The sequence below is a fragment of the Sturnus vulgaris genome, chromosome 2, assembly GCF_052056855.1.
Source record: "Sturnus vulgaris isolate bStuVul1 chromosome 2, bStuVul1.hap1, whole genome shotgun sequence".
Taxonomy (NCBI): domain Eukaryota; kingdom Metazoa; phylum Chordata; class Aves; order Passeriformes; family Sturnidae; genus Sturnus; species Sturnus vulgaris.
In genome coordinates this window covers 47056765-47071652 of record NC_142244.1, presented here as the reverse complement: position 1 = coordinate 47071652, position 14888 = coordinate 47056765, and the positions used below count along the sequence as shown (strand labels likewise).

The 14888-nt window shown below is 40.1% G+C and overlaps 1 protein-coding gene and 1 long non-coding RNA gene across 12 annotated transcripts in view; one reads left to right on the top strand and one right to left on the bottom strand.

Moving 5' to 3' along the window:
- The window catches only part of LOC148224763 (uncharacterized), a 45839-nt gene extending 37344 nt beyond the window's left edge, over nucleotides 1-8495 (top strand). Inside the window, exons 2-3 of the long non-coding RNA XR_015801370.1 lie at nucleotides 5971-6042; nucleotides 8236-8495. This is a non-coding gene — a long non-coding RNA (uncharacterized LOC148224763). The remainder of the gene's footprint in view (nucleotides 1-5970; nucleotides 6043-8235) is intronic.
- Nucleotides 1-14888, bottom strand: part of C2H11orf87 (chromosome 2 C11orf87 homolog) — a 166855-nt gene that overhangs the window by 66690 nt on the left and 85277 nt on the right. For 3 of the 11 annotated variants that reach the window (XR_015801357.1, XR_015801359.1, XR_015801353.1), the window contains exon 2: nucleotides 11442-11529. The exons of the other annotated variants lie outside the window; for them this stretch is intronic. The gene's annotated coding sequence lies outside the window, so the exon portion shown is untranslated. The remainder of the gene's footprint in view (nucleotides 1-11441; nucleotides 11530-14888) is intronic. 11 annotated transcript variants of the gene reach the window in all.

The window sequence follows — 14888 nt, the reverse complement described above, 5'->3', positions numbered from 1 at the left end:
GACATTTTTTTTCCAGTTGATTTACTGTGGTTTCAGTTCTACACAGGGATGATTGAATAAAGTAACATAAATCTCTGAATGATTAGAAAATGTGATCGTTTATTACATGGACAATCAGTTTATTTAAAAACATAATTAGTTTGTACCTCAGGAAACCTTTCCCCGGTTGTGATAAACTATAAATAATTACTGCCTCTCCTTCAGTGAAATTAAAAGCCGCACAATTCTACTACTAGGAATGTGTGATTTGTTGGAGAAAAGGATTTCTATTTTCCCTTCTGTATTTTCAGCGGATTGATTTTTCTTTCTTCTCATCTCTTAAGAGGAAGAGAAATAGAACAGATAGATAAGATAGCATAATATAAGTAGAATTACCAGTGATGGTGGAATCTATTTCACACTTGTCCTGCTAATCAAATAGGAGACAAAATCTTTAGTGATGATAGCAGGTGTTAATGCTCTGCCAGAAGCACACTGATCACCCTCCCTGGTCATACAAGCTGCATCCTAAAAGCTTGCCTGGCTGAGAGCCACAAGACATATTAAACACTTTGAAGATCTGAGATAGGAAGGACAGTTCGCATGTGAGAGCTGACAACGTGTACTTTAGAAGGAGAAGAGGTTTTTCTGTGTTGATGGATGTGTGCTGTTGGGTTGCAGGGGGACTCAGTGTCATTGGACTCAGGATTCTCTGATAACTTACCCCTCCTGGCATATTCCAAAATCCAGGGATCTGCACAGAATCATATAATAGTTGGGTTGGAATGCACCTTTAAAGGTCATCTAGTCCAACCCCCCCCCCAATGAGCAGGAACATCTTAAGCTAGGTCAAGTTGCTATAGCCCTGTCCAGCCTGCCCTTGAATGTGTCAAGGCATGGGTGATCTACAACCTCTCTGGGCATCCTGTTGTTTCTAGAGCTGCATGGCAGCATCTTATAGACAAACACCTCTGCTTATCAGCTGTGTGATGTGAGAGTTATGCTTGAATGGCATAATGCCCAAATGCAGCTCAGGTACACGCACTGGTAACTGAGCTCCTGTTCTCACAGGTCTGCATGGCTAATAGAGATGTATGGATGAATTTGTGGAGTCTGACCTCAGATGGGATAAATTCAATACCAGTTAGCTGGAACAACAGTTCCACAGGCTGGTTCTGTCACTTGCTTTTTGTGCACTGTTCCCTATGTGAGAACTTGCTTCTCTGGAAGGCTGTTCCCAACCCTGCCACAAAGATGCCATCTCCTTGGCTTTTAACTGTGGTTCACTCATTTGTGAAATGAGTGTAACAATTACTTACTTGACAAGCAAGTCAGAGGCATTCATGCATTCATGCCTCTAAAGCCTTTCAGGATCCTTACCAAAGAGCAATGTCAGGCATCGTTATTCACACAAACTGTTGTGAGTCAGGTATCTAATTCTGAGGAATTTCATGCTTTGTCTTGCTGCAGTGGCAATGAGAATGAAATTCGCTTTCCAGTCACATAATAATATGGAAGTTCTGAATTTGTTAACCAATTTATCTATGTGCAAATAATAAGCTTCTCTTGATGTTGAATGGAACCCATTTGTTGGAAGATACTGTCAGAGTTAGAATATATGTGGCAGTTGAACAGCACAGATAATATATTTACTCTGATGAAGACATGATTAATTTGTATTTGTTTCTGGTATCTCCATTCAGCTCTTAAATGCTGTGGATTCTGTTACCTGCAGAGCCATTTCCCTATCAAAAATAATCAGTCATTCACTGCAATCTGCTCTCACCCTTAGCATTTATTTTATTCTTAATTACCATGCTGTCAGCGTCGTCTCTGTAGGGTAAATTGCTTTGTCTGTCAATACACTTATAAAACACTGAAATATTAAACTCCTGATAAACAAAGTCATGTGTACAAGAAGAAGAAGAAGAAAGTGAGGAGTAAGAGAGGGAAGGCAAGAGCCCAGACTAGCAAGCTCTCCAGCCTTTCAGCCATCTCTGGGAGCTGTTCAGTGCTTGCCCGATAGGCAGTGAGGAGGGGGGCAGAAGGGCAAAATGAGGCAGAGCAAAGAAGACTTGTTTGGTTGATGTGAAACACTTAAGATCTGAGCCCAGGTCCACTGAATCAACTAAAAGGCTTCTCTGGAAACCCATAAGTTTTGATTAAGCTCTCGGTTTCCTAGGAAAGCAGCTTTTTATTGGCTCTTACAGCTGGTCTGATTCAGGAACAAGAAGGTCAAGTGACTTTCCAGAGATGACATGGTGATGGAGTGTCTCATTTCAGGTTAAACCGAAAACTATTCTCGTTGTCATATCTATCTACCTACCTAGGCATTTATAAAACATCCATCATTGTGGTAACTCAAAATTTACACAGTCACTTAAGTAGTCTGAAAAGCTATTCTCCACCACAGACTCACACTTGCTGACTGGAGAGGGAGCTATTCTTTTTCATTCCCCTCCTGTCTCCAAGGTACTGAAAGCAAAGCAAACCTTTCTTTTGCCATTGCTATGGAGAAGAGAATTACACTATCCAGGCTTGCTAACTACTCGCTGTGCAAGACAAACATTGCTAATAAAAATGTATCTTATTTAAAAATAAGTTGCTTTCCTAAATAGAAATGCTAAATAGCATTCCCTCTTTTTGCTATTGGATTTGACCTCTTTCTATTTGTCCCTGGCTGAAGTCAGTAAAATAAAGGAACATGTTGTTTGTCTGTTCAAGTATGTTTTTTATTTGCAGCCACCTCAAATAACATTTTATATGTCTCCTACTCTCAGATGTTGTGTCTCAAACCTGTATCATCAGCTTTGGCAGGGAAAAGATGTCTAGTCTCTGGCAATATCTAGCTTTATAACCTGACATAACCTTGCAGATGCTTATTCTGTGGAAGGGCAATACATATCTCGAAAAACTTATTAGAAATCAGCATGCCAAAAGGTCAGGGAAACCAGATAATAACTAAAATACGGAAGATTACACGTGAAACTCAAATAGCTCAGTGCAGAACCAGCTTGAGAAGAAAATTGTATGGTGGAGGTGGAAATCAGGAGGAATTTTTCTTCTAAAATATGCCAACCCACCTACAATCATTCACCACCTTATTATTAAAAAGATAATAGAGATAAAGTACAGAATACATGCTCTGTAGGCATTTGACTGCAGTCAGATCAAGAACCAAAAATAGATTACTGCCCTTTAGGTTTGTTGTATGCTTTAGTAAGCTACATGCTCTGAATGTGACTAAGTGGGTTGTCTTTTAATTAATTCCAACTTTTTCTGTATTTTTTCACATCTCTTCTTCTGCTTGAATATCCTGACTTGGTCCTGGATATACCTAAGGGATATAATTTATGTAAACTACCCAATTATCCTTCAACTGCTGTCTATCCCATTTGAAATTTATAAATGAATATGAGTCCAGGGTGTGTAATTATATGAATAATCATAAAATGAAATTGAAGAAGATCCACAGTATTTCTTTGATTATTATTATATCATAGAATCATATCCTAGAATGATTTAGGTTTGAAGGGACCTCAAAGACCACCTTGTTCCAACTCCCCTGCCGTGGCCAGGGATACCTTTCACTAGACCAGAGATTGCTCAGAGCCACATCCAACCTGGTCTTGGACAATGCCAGGGATGAGGCATCCACAGCAACCTGCTCCAGAGCCTCACCATCCTCACAACTTAATTTTGTTACAAGCAAAACCATGCAAAATTAGTGTATCCTTACTCCTTCCACCTCAGTCACACATTGATTTCAAAGGCATACTCCATAGATTTAAGGGCATCAGTACCCTTTTCAAACTTATGCTTGATATTGTTCATAAACAGAGTCCTTCAACAAGTGGGGCATCACACTACAGAGCTTTAGAGTGGAGAGAAGTGAAAAGGCAGGTCTCATAACCGGAATGCCAGGATACCTATACTGTCAGAAAAAGGGATACTGGAGAGCAAGGAAGTCTGTGGATCATCAAAGGCTTAAAACTTGAGATTGGGCTGTCTCAGGACATTTTTAAATGACCCAGTCATCATCACAGCTGATGAGAAACAAAACAAGCTCCTCATGTACATCCAGGAAAAAGATACTACTCTGGTGACTCATGATTCAGTGCTGCTAGACAGTCCTAATCCTCTCATGTCCTCAACAAGCAGTACAAATAACACTTCACTAATAAATGTCTCAGAAGGTTGTGGCCAGGCAACTACTGTGCAAAATAAAGGTTGTCTTGTAAGGCTGAACTGCAGGTGTGTGGGCTGTACTCCGTCTCTGACAGACAAGAAGTTTTACAGTAAGACATTAAGATACTGCAGCAAGTCATGTGTCAGGTCATCTGTTTCTCCTCCCCATCCTCTTATCATTTGAGGTACAAGGGTTTACAATCAGCTCTGAAACGTTGGTTTAATGTACCCTCCACAATGTGCATAATTAATTACGGTAATTCTGGCACCCACAAAAATGTCCTGGTTAATTCTTGGTCTCAAAAATGTCCTTTGATGAGACGTGCCACAGCTGACCTATTGGTTCTATGAATTATTGCCTTTAAGTGATCTTGAGACTCCCACTTTTTTGATTTTATTGAAAGTTACATTTTCCCAACCTATTCTTTCTATAGCAATAATAATCCCATTATAATTTTCTTTTCTTTTTGACCTCTTCTTCACCTCTTTATAAGGACTTTAGTAATGTCCATATAAATTGTTCAGATTATTTATTTTCAGGCTATTGATTATCTCAGAAACGTTATCTCTACTCAGAGGTTCTCATCTCTCTTTGTCTTTAAGGTTTGCTGGATTCTGCCCCTCTGCTCTGCTCTGTTGAGACCCCACCTGCAGTGCTGCCTCAGCTCTGGGGGCCCAGCACAGGGAGGACACGGACCTGCTGGAGAGAGCCCAGAGGAGGGATGACCAGAGGGATGGAGCTCCTCTCCTGTGAAGAAATGCTGAGAGAATTGGGATTGTTCTCTTAAATCCCCATACTAGATCAGCACTCTCCCTCCCCTGTGCTCCCTCAAAGATTTCTGGGATGGGCAGCTAAAAAAACTGTGGGTCTCTCAGTTGATCAGAGTTTATTTCACTGGGTGCAACACCTTAGAAGAGACTGGCTGCAGCATGAGCCAGATCCTGTCACCTGCAGGACTGGTGTCCAAAAGAGTTCATACAGGACCGTGCTGTAAACCTGTTGTAGAGACATAAAAAAGCTTCAGCTAAACAGATCAAAGGAGCCCAGCAGCTTTGATCTGGTACTGCATGAACCACCATCACTGCAGATTGGTAGCTAGGAAGAGATGACACAGATGGGCTGCTGGACATTGCAGGGATTGTTATGGTGACCTTCAGTCAAGTGATAAAGGATTGGATGGTTGCAGCTTCTGATGGCTAAAAACCACCATGGTTGGTGGCTTCCCAAAGCAGTTTTAGGTTGTCAAAAATGATGTGTCAAAATCCATGAAGCTCTGCAAATTCACAAAAACTTTTTCAAATATATGATGGAAAGACAGGGTTGATTTAAAAAAAAAAAAAAAGAGGAATACATGCCAGACTAAACTGAACATTTTTCATGTGGATATCCAAGGACTGAGGAGAGCTGCATCCTATTTCTCAGAGATACCACACTGGAGCGGGGTACCCCTGGCCATGGAGCTCCTTCAACTGAGCTTTGTGATGAGGCAGCAGAGGCAGCAGTTGCAGGCAGACAATTATGATTCTGGCAGCAGCTGATAGCACTGTTTGGATTTACAAAGAAAGCCCTGATTCTTACCCTCAACTTGTCTGTTGTAGTTTTATTTTTTTCTAGATGTTGTATATTTCATAAATACATATATTAATGGATATGCTTATGACATATAATAAACATTCAATACTACACCACACTATGTAGATGAATGATTGGAAGATATGAAACTCAACACAATGTGTTCTGCTGCTTGTATTCTTGTTCACAGAAGTTTATTTATTTTTTCTCTCTGTCTCTGTCTCTCTCAGGTTCAAAGTATGCTACTCAAATAGCCCAGAAAAGAAAAGACATATCACTAAATATATTCTTTGTTCAGCTTTGTGAGTATCTGATTTCTCTCTGCCACAATTCTTGTTAGTTAAGCCTAAAAAACACCTCTTGTACCTTGACAGCAGGACCATCTGGAGTTCATTCTTGTAATTATTTTCAAACACAGACAGTCCTCCTCTGGCAAATAGGTATTTTAAAGCATCACAGGGCACGTTTATCAGTTGATTGGGAAACAAATGTTGAGTTTCATATAATTCTGAAAAAGATATTTTCAACATCATAACTAATAATCCTGATATAGAGAAAGTGGGAATGTGTGTGTATGTGTGTGTATAGTATGGGTGTATAACCCCATAGTGGCTCACCTGCAAGCTGGGAATTAGAGATCATAGTCAGGGATTGATTTTCCCCTCTAACTGCTTGGAGAGTGTCTTTTGCATTGCAACTCTTTTGTCAATTCTTTGCAGGAATTGCATCTGGGAAATTAAAGACATTCAAATTTGAAAGGAATTGCAGTGCAAATGCATTAGCTTGACTTATTTGCATCTAGATACATATTCTGATTGCATCTTTTATAGGTGAGTAGAGAACACAGTGTTTGTGGATTTTATGGGGATGCACCGTGAGTTGATATTGCCCAGGCAGAATTTGGAAATTGATGTATCTACTATAATCATATGCTTTTCGTCCGACACTCCAGAGACGTAGGCTTGCTGGATCTGATTTCCAAAAGTAACCAAGCAACTCAGAAGTCCATGATCAAAAGAGCATTAAAAAAGATTTGCAAAGGAACTGAAATAGCTAAGGAGGTTTACAAAGCCTGGAGACAAGTTAGGAACCCAGGTCACTACTGCTTTTCAATACCTTGCCCAATTGTCCTTTTAGCTGATCTACAGGAGGTGACTATCTGTATATTTAGATGCTTGGATATCTTTGAAAATCTGTCCCAACACACAGAAAACATCATCAAGACTTCAGCACATTGGAATGAAAAAATATTTACTTTGCTCCTGAGAGCTTTTGATAATTACCCGTCCTCTGTCATCCTTATTTACTAGTTAATGAAGCACTGCTCCTAGGGACTGGAGAGGCAGCATTCATTTTTCTCAGTGTTAGACATTTCTGTTGTATGTTTCATCAGCACTGTTATTCCCCATTCTGATGGAAAGTAAAAAGCACTGCTGGTGCATGATTTATTTCACCTGTGTTAGACAGCTACATAAATATGAGGTGAATCATGCTTAGAGATGCTTCTTTCTCTCCAGCTCTCTATCAACAAAATCAAGAGAAGCAGCTCAGGTGTGAATGTCTAGATTAAAGATACAACATCAGGAGAAATGCAATCAGCAGATCCAGGGAAATTACTGTTATTATTTCCTACTACTTGACAATAGAACACTGAGTCCTGTTCAAGAGGGATGGGGAGATAAAAAGGGTCCAGAAAGGTGCTACCAAAATGGTCAGTGGTCAAGGACCTAAAGTGGACAAACTCCAAGGAGATATTGCAGAGATTACTATATTAATGTGGAGAAGACTAAGGAAAGATACCATGACACCTGACAACTGCTCAAAATGCATTTGTAAAGATGGCAGTATGAATCTCATCTCTCTAGTGGCTGATGAGGTAAAAAGTGACAACAACCCCAAACTGAAGTGGGGAAGGTTCAGGCTGGATTTTATCAAAACAATTCTCAGTGGAAGGATTGTTTAGCAGAGGAACAAGGTGTCCAGAGGTGTGATAGACTTCTCCATTTCGGGGGATTCTCAAGACTCAGTTAGATAGAGCCCTGACTGATCTGGCCTGGTGACAAATTAGCCCCACGCTGGTGGAAGGTTGGCTTAGAGCCCTCCAGGTCGTGTCACCAACATGTCTTAAGCAGACAAAATCCCACCCTCTGTCAATCTGAGAATCTGTCTGAATTTGGTGATGTTTGCAATTTTTCTGAAATGCTTACACTACCCATCTCTGGGTCTTTTCTCATTCTCGATGAGCACACATGATAATTTACATTTTCAAATCCCCTGGCACCCAGGGGAATGTTCTTCTTTCAACCTACCGATGATATAAGTGAAGCGAAGAAATTAAACAGATATTCAACAAGAAATTGAAATTCAGGATTTTTTCTTGCAATAATCAGAAATTCAGAGTTAGTTCTCACTGTAGGGACAGCTTGACTCATCCCCACCAGAACTTTATAATCCTGACTGACATTTTTTTTTTTTTTTTTTTTTTTTTACTCTAGTATGCAGAAGCAGCACAACGTGTTGGAAAACCTTTTTTGGTCAGCTGGAACTGCCCTACAGAAACTTGTTAAAACATGTAACTATTTTCCATATTTGTTTAAAAAAATTTTATCTGTGCTTTCTATTTTTTCTTTAACTAACACTAAGCGGTGAGAAGTATCTCGTATTTATTCACTGACTTGTATTCTAGATCTCTAGGGATTTTGTCATCTGTCCCCAAGCTTACAAAGATAGGCATGTGTCATCTTGGGCTGAGAGTGATAAGCAATGTATAAATGTAAAAGCTCATTTATAAGGTAATGGAAATTTCTCCACTTCCTGAAATATAGTAACTAAATATTTAAATCTTGTTACTATTGACTTGGTAATGCATAACTGCACCCTTCTTGTTATGTATAAATGGCTGCATTCTAGTTATGTATCAGTGTTCTCTTAAAACTCCCTTGTGTTATACACATGCATGTACACATAAAAGCCTACTACAAAAATTTATGTGGAGATTCCCACCAGTCAAAATGGGTTAGAGATACCACCAGAGAATTATAATAACCAGACTCCTTCTTCCACTGATCAAGATTCAGAAATAAAATGTCTTCAAACACTAGGAATATGCAAGGTTGCAAGGGTTACAGGCTTTGTTACAGATGCTTAGATAAATATAAAACTGAAACCTTTCCCTTGGCTATTATGAGTAGTTACACAAAGTCTGACATCTTCTAAGTCAGTAATTGAAATTAGGTGTGTGTGTGGAAGCTGGATAGAAATGTCACACTGAAAAGAAGATGAACAGCTAAAATGGAAGCTTCCTCAGATGCTAAATATTTCATTTCTACTCATGAGGATAGTTTTAGAGTACATCATTTAAAATTATGCTTTCTCTGAGGTCATGGTAATTTGGGAAGCGCAGGGGCTCAGAACATTTCTGCTCAAGTCTTTATGAAAGAGAAAAATAAAGCCAAAACAAGCCAAAATAAGCCCAAACAAACCAAAACAGCAAAGGCAGGGTTGAGAACAGAGAGTGGGATGAAATCACACTAGAGGGGAAAGACTAAGCACAATCGTTTACACCACTGTTTCCTGTTTCTTCCTCTCCTTGGCTCTATTTTCCACAATTTTACTAATTCACTCAGGCTAAGCAAATAGGTTGCTCAGAAACTGATTCACTGTGACTCTCTAGAGTCTCTAGCCCCATTCCAGTGCAGCAGCCTGGCAGACACACGTTGAAGAAGGCGAGCATCCTTCCCTTCCACAACCCTCAGTGGTCCCCACGACCTTACTTGTGCCACTGCTTTTAGGAAATATGCGTGGATACCTATGGGTCCATGGACTTTGAGGACATGTGAAAGGCTACAATGTCTACTGAGCAGTAAATAATAAAGACCTTTGAACATAAGGCACAAATCACTGCAGAATATTATAGCTCGAGAGGTGAATTCATAACGCAAATATCTTGAGACTCCAACTAGAAGCGGATACAGAAACAAGTTTCCAAAAGGCCATTTGCAGCTTGTTTCTACTGAAATAAGGAGAGTGGAGTAATCTTTCTAATGCTGCCATTCTGTCCCTCTGGTGAAAAGATCTACTGAGTCTCAGGGCAATTAATTTGTCATCCATCATCCCTGTCTACTTTAACTTTGTATGGGCTGAACTGTGACCAGCAGAGCCACAGTTTCGGAACACCACACTCAGAAGGAAAAATGCTGTTTTCCATGCTCAAGAGCTCAATGACAGTTTATGTAGGAAACCAGAATCAAACAACTTTGTGTCAGTAAATGTTTTTTGGGTTTGTTTTGTTGCTGTGTTATGACAGCACAGCACCATGAATGAGACAGAGACTCAAATTCTGCTGGGAAAATACCTTCTAGGAGCCAGGAGGCACAAACGGGTAAATATCCAGGTGTGTGTGGCACAATGAAATACTGGATGCAGGTTTTAGCTGTGGCACCTGAAATAGTCTTGCTTCTCTAGTGCTGGAGCAAGCTGTCCCTGATGGGAGCAGAGGTGTGTTCTCTGGAGAAAAAGGCCACAGTCCCCAGTGGTGCTGCTTCCCAACCTCAGCACGGTGCTGCAGGGCCACTGGGAATGACTCACTCTCACCATGCAGCTAGGAAACGAGGCAGGCATAAATCCTGGCTCCACTGAAATCACTGGCAGCCTGAAGGGCAGGATTTATAATTGACCCGGCTATGGCCAGAATTCCACATCATCTAATTTTCAAACACTTGTGATTTACAAAGGTGGAACTCAGCCCTGCTATAAACAGAAACAAGACACACGGGTAAAATAGAAATCAGAGAAGTTGTGTTCAACTGCGCCAGTTCTGAATTTTGCCTTCGGATTTTTCTAGTTCCAAAAACATATTGACTACAGGGTTTGTGCATTTCAGCTTGAATGAGGTAGATACGAATATGTAGCATAGCTCAATCTATTAAACAAAGCATAGATCAATCTATTAAACAATTATAGCTTTACTTCTATAAAACACAATATGAAAATGTGTGTATGTGAGAGAGCATGTGCCTCCACCAGCTAGATACTGATACTACAGCCTGGCAGCTGTAAAAATCAATTTGTATGCAATGATCACATTATATCTTCTAATTTCATGAAAATTCTGGGACTGTGGATTCATATTGATTTTTTAATGCTATTTTAGACTTTATTCTTAGGCATTGATTTCAGCAGTCATTTAGAAATATATATCAGTAAAACTGAGTAAAATCTACACAAGCAGATCTTCTTTAACACAAATTAGCCCTAATATTTCTCATTGATTAAGAATGACAGATATGCAGTTTTACTATTTGTCATCATGCAAGGGAGAAATGTATAAGGGCCTTTATGAATTACAAGAAATGAAAAAATACCATAGATTCTTGGACTACTGGATGATTAATACACTAAGTTTTGCACAGAATGAAATAAAATTTTGGAAAGTTGCATTTAGTATAACTCTGATAGTGGTGTTATGGTTGAAAAATGCACACTGAGGCATGCTGTGGTACACATGGCCAGCACAATGACCAGCCATGAGAAAATCTTCCCTGTATCAAGTACACCTCCTGAATCTGCACTCTCTTCTTTGCATGGGATACTAAAAATGAAGAAATAGCAGGCATTCAGTATGAATGAGAAGAGGCACTTAAAATGATGTGAGCAGGACCCTTTTTGATAAAAAGTACTGCAACACAGTGGCACTGCTTACCCAAGCTCATCAGGATGATCCGTCTGAATTTCCAAACGGATTTAGAATTCAATGTTAGACTCTGAAGCCCAATGATTGCAGCTCTGATCTAAAAGAAAAATTGAGAGGTTGGGTTTTTTCAATGTCTATAAGGAGATCAATAGGTCTCCTTAGCAGATGCTTGGGAGTTTCTTAAAATGAGGTGGTTTTAGGGTGTTTCAAACTACGCTAGCCAAAAGTAAACAATACTGGTTTAAGTCTGCAGGACAATATGAACACCTAGGGAGAGTCTAACTTCATTTCTTCAGGTAAAATAGCAAAAAAAAAATAAAATTAAATCCCCTTAGGGGATGCAGGAATCATTAAGTGACATTCAGTGTGTCATGAAGGAGGCTGGTGTAGATAATCATAATGGCTTCACTTGACCTTAATAGTCTCCAAAGTCTATGAGAAGCTCATGGGCAAGAAGCAGGTTAAGATTCACAGATAACTGTGACTGGAAGTTACTCTCTGCCCTCCAGCTCTGTGTGAGCCATGCATCAGAGTTACGGCAAAATTTGTCATAGTACAAGACTAAAAGATTTATGTGATAAAGATTAAACAAGTAGAAAATATTAAACCAGTAGAAAAGCCATAACTTGCCTGCTTCCCTCTAGAACAGAAACTGGCTGTTTGGGGTTTTTTTGTTTATTTGTTTGTTTGTGCCAGGTCTGTTAGTAAATATATTGCAGCAGATGGAAGAACTATTTCCTTCTTTCTTAGTCCCTGTTTCATTACTGGGAGCACTGGAGTCCAATACCATCTGCCCAGAGGCAACACTTTACTCATCTACTGAGTGAAATGTCTCCTCACATCAGCTCACATATCAACCTCAGCTGAAAGAAAACTCCCTCTCTGATAAGTTGCTCCTACATTTCCCCAAGTGTTCATGTTTGATCTTTCCTGAGAAAGTTATTAGTGGTGCAAAAAGCATTATATTCAAAAGAGTCAGTCTATGGAATGATGTCAATATGCCAAACTAGTTTCCACACAACCCAGTTCTCCTCCTCATGGTTATTCCTGTCAGTCTTGTTGTATTCTGTAAGAGCTCAGCAATGAGTCAAGAGCTCGTAGTGCCAGGTATGTACAAACATAGAATGTAAAGGTGTCTCCAAGGCATTCAGAACCAGCAACAACAGCCAACAGAAGATGCAAAAAAGTACTGATAAATAGGAACAAGAATTGGTTGTGTCTGTGGCCAGGTGATTTGAGCACACCAGTAGTCTCTGTGGAGTTGTTGTGAGTCCAATGGGAAAGAAGAGGTTTTGAAGGCCTAAGAGAGGGATGCTGGAGGCACACAAATGTACCACAACTGTCCCAAATGCAAAGGACAGCAGGCACAAATGTATGAAAACACACACTTGAAAGGTATCCAGGTTAGAAAGGAATGCTTGCAGCAGGTGAGGGTCTGGTAGTAACTCAGATGGGTCTTAGAAATGACCTTTCAACACAAGGGTGAAAAGACTCCATTAAAGAAGTCAGAAAAAAATAACTAGGTTGGGTTGCTGTAGTATCATACAGGCACCTGTCAAGGATTTAAAAAAGAGAATTACATGGTCAGTAACAGGAATATCATCTCCTTTTTAATTCCATGGTGACTGGGTGCTGACACAGCAGGACAGTATTTAGCAGAGTACAGAAAAAGGGAGGTTGATTGTGGAGAAAAGAAGATGGGAATTACTCAGAATTACCCAAAGGAGTTTCAGTTACCTGGAAACTTTCAAGCAGCTACCAAAATATTGCTGCATCCAAAAATTGATTATTTTCTATTGATCTGCTCATAAATCCTGGCGTTCCTGTTTCTTCTATTTATAGTTATGCTGGCAGCACAAAACAGGCACATAATTTATCTTGAACAGCCTCATATCACAGACACAGTTTGAACTCCCACCTGTTACCCTAACTCATAAATTTTTTGAAAGGGAGAAATTCTGACTTTTCCTGAGGAGAAGTACCCTGTGCCTTCTCAGGTAGGTGAATCACATCTAACAGGATATTTGTGAGCAAAAGTGCTGGGTTAATTTTTGCCATGGATAAGAGGGTTTCCAAAGACAGGGCTTGCCTCTGCCTCCCATGGCTGGCCCTGAGCAGCTGAAAATCTGACTTGTTCTCTCTGTGAATTCATACAATTCTCTTAGGATTAAATCTTTTGCATTCAGCATAGCTTCTTAGTGTCTCCTGCATTGCTCCTTGGTTTGCTCCTCACTTTATTTTAGATTCAGTTTACCACTGGATTTTGACTTTTTGAAGTTTATTTTGTCATAGCAAAATGTCTTCTTTCTTCTGGGCTGTCTTTCAAACATCTTTTTTTGAAATTGGCTCCTAAATTTTAATTAAAGGAACCTCTTTTTTTGGCCCATAAATTAAAATATTCTGAATTCTTTTTTTCCCTATTTCAAGGCATAAAGCCAAACACGAAAACACTAAAGGCTGTTCAGACATATCCTTTTGTCTTTCTTCTCTGCATGAGTTCCTCCTCCAAGAGACAGAGCTACAGCTAGCAGTCTTCTTGCCACAGTCCTGTGACATCCCATTGGAAGTACTCTCTCCAGAAGGAGTGAACTCATGGCAGGACAGTGACATCAATGAGAGCACATCAGCACATTACCTGAGTGGCAACCTGGACTTTGCTGTCCTGCTCCTGAGCTACGGGACAAAGACAGGAGTGGGTGTGCAATGTCAAATGCTTTTGTCAGCTAAGTTGATGTTAAACATTTGATCTTGTTCATAGGAGGTTAGACATTAGGATAAATCATTTTTCTGATTCTTGTAAGAACTCAAATTTGAAAGAAAAATGACAGATAGCAACAATACCACCTCTCATCCTCTTTCCATCCCTCTTTTTCAGGCATCTTTAGCTGTGTGAAAGACATTCTTCAAGGAGTGTCACCTCTGTGTCCTTTCTTGCCTCTCTTCTGTAGCTGCCCCATGGCTCCTCCTGATGATTGTGCAGCACCCACAGCAGCCTGAGCTGTGGCTACACCACCAGGAGCTGGGGTCTTGGATGCAGGGGCCTGACCCTGGGGTGGTGTGAGGGGGGTGGCTGCCAGGGTTGTAGAGAGAGGTTTCCATCTGCAGTTTGTGGGAGTAGACCTCCATCTGCAGTGTGTGGGTCAGTCAAAGCCTGAATCTTCCATGTGGAAGAGCAATACTCTGTATTCATTTCAGCAAATAAGTTTGCATCCTGACAAGGAGGTCAATGGGATCTGCTAAGGATATAAGTTCCAAACTTCCTCCACCCACTTTTGCATCACACCCAAAACATGATTCATTCTTCTTGCTCTCATTCTCTGTTTCTCAAGTTTTGTTATTTAACACAGAAAGTCAGATTTCCTACTAGCACAGTAAGCTTCAGTGATGCTGCAGTGCAAACCAGTCTGGCCCAGTTTTAGAGTGAGGAGTCATTGCCAACTGACAAAATACTAATGG